The 2,346-nt window shown below is 40.8% G+C and overlaps 1 pseudogene; it reads left to right on the top strand.

Annotated features, from left to right (window-relative positions):
- Positions 1-1,731: 1,731 nt before the first annotated feature.
- On the top strand, positions 1,732-1,902 carry LOC117014756 (uncharacterized; annotated as a pseudogene).
- Positions 1,903-2,346: the final 444 nt, after the last annotated feature.

The following is a 2,346-nucleotide window of genomic DNA, read 5'->3' on the forward strand; positions in this document are numbered from 1 at the left end:
GCATGGTGCAGGCATCCATGGTCCATGGTTCCGAAGGGGATTTCTTATCATCTTGACTGTGACAAACAACTACAGCCTGTAGTGAACACATAAGGAAATGGCATCCAGAGCTCTGCTGAGCTCCTAGAAATTCCACAAAGCCCGCTTGGTGGATTCTCTAGGCTGCTGACAGCGACGAAAATCACGATGCACTTCCTTAGAGAAGATTCTGTTGTATAAAATATGCCTTTGATGCACTCAAACGTCTAAAAACTTTTTTGAGAATGGGTAGTCTTTTCTGCTTGAATTTTGGGTTGACAAATGAGTGAGTGACATTGTGCCACATGAGTGTGGGTCGGTTTGGAATTTCTCTCTTTATCTCCTAAGATACCTGGACTTGAGCGGCAAGAGGGTCAGTGAGGCAATCACATTTTAAGAGCTCCTAGGTGTAATCCAACAGCCTGAAGAGACATCTCATATTATTCGAGTGACCTCTGCACACCTCTCGCAGGTCACCTTACATTTCCTAGCTTGAGGCTTTTGCAAAATCCATACCAGCTGTGAAATGATTCCTTTCCATGAAGCCCTGGAACAAAGAAGCTCACTCTCTGCTTTCTGGTAAGCCTTGCTGAGCTATCTAGAATTGTGGTTTAGCTCCACAGCCTTGGACCTTTTGCAAACAATATCATTTCTTTCAAATGAAGATAATAGCAAGCAAGGCTACTATCGTTATTACTTTCTCTTTCACTTTTTTTTTTCTCCATGAATGTTTCAAGGTTTTGGAGGCAGAAAAAAAAAGTCAGATTTGCAGGTCAGTAGTAACAACTTTGGACAAAACTTCTTCAATAAAGCTTCACACTGGTTGATTTAGCTTATTTGAAAGCAATAACTTGCAGAAACAAGTAACATCTTGTCGGCTGTTAGGCTCTGTCATCTTATTTCTTAAGGAAAATACCAAGTAGTTTTGGATTTTAACAATCTCTGTTTCATGGTGTCTTAGTAAAGTCAAATATTTCGGAACAGTTAGATCCTAGGAGAATGGAGTCGTAAAGATTTATTTAGTGAAAGGCTATCTAACTCACAGGGGAGAGCTACAAGTCCATGAATGAAATTTGGACTTCACCATGAAATCACTCGGTTTCAGAAAACCCTAAGTATCTTTGACTGGGGAAAATTTGGGTTGACTCAGTTTTTCGGAATGCATCAAAACTGTGGAGATCTGTCGTAGGAATGTGACTCATAGTCCCTAAAGGTTCACAGGGTGCTGAGGTGCCTTCTAGTCCAATCTCCCCTGTGATATAAGAATCTTCTCTATAATAGAAGCACAGTCTCTGCTTGGACATCTCCAGTGATGGAGCGCTCATACCCTCGCCAGGAAGCTCAGCCCATGTGGAATACATCTTAATTTCTGAAACTTCTGCCTGGACGTAGAATTTTCTTCCCTTTTATTTCCCATCCAGCTGTGATCTTCGGAATATGGAAGACCACATTAGGAATAAATTAATTCCCTCTTCCACTAGACATCACTTTTGGAGACAAATGTGATAATAACCTCGAATATGTGCTTCTCTGAGATAAATATCCCTCTAAAGTTAAAAAAAAAAAAAAAAGTTTATCCTAGAATAGGGCTACCAGAACTTTGATTTAAAAAATAAACATTTGGGTAATTGGAAAGACATTCGACGTTCTTGGTCAGGATTTACTATGTTAACAGTGTCATGTCTTCCTATAGTAAGCTATAAATTCTATTTGATCGCTTCTTGGCCTTTTGGCTAAGAGCAAGTGTAAAATCTATGTGATACCAATCAATATACATGTAACTTCTAAACAATATGTTTTCTTTTTCCTAGGACAGTCAAAACTCATTCAATTTACTATGAGTTTACTACGTATCTGGCACTACTCCAGCTAATGTGTATGCATCTACATAACAGACAAAATTGTTTACTCATGGCATGGGGTTTACATTGTATAGGAGAAAGACAGAAAATACTTATCATTTAAGAAAGCTGTAAGTGAGATGAAGAAAATATAACAGGGCATTTGGGTAGAGAACAACTGGTGTTGTAGGTATATGAGTGGGTGTGTTTAGCCAAGGCAGGTGGGAAAGCCTCTTGCAGAGATGATATTTGAGCTAAACCTCAAGGATAAGGGAGAGGCAGCCCTACCACCCACAGGGAGGTGAATCTTCCCAACAGAGGCACCAGCAAAAGCAACGCCCTGTGGCAGCTCAATGTGTTCAAGAGACGGCAAGGAAGGCAAACTTGCTGGAGTGGGTGGGGGAGGACGACGAGTGGGGTGGTCAGTTAGCCAATGATCAGGTCCTGTAGAGCCTAATGCTTCATGGTGAGCAGATTCATGGATGTC

The sequence above is a fragment of the Rhinolophus ferrumequinum genome, chromosome 2, assembly GCF_004115265.2.
Source record: "Rhinolophus ferrumequinum isolate MPI-CBG mRhiFer1 chromosome 2, mRhiFer1_v1.p, whole genome shotgun sequence".
NCBI classification, from domain to species: Eukaryota; Metazoa; Chordata; class Mammalia; order Chiroptera; family Rhinolophidae; genus Rhinolophus; species Rhinolophus ferrumequinum.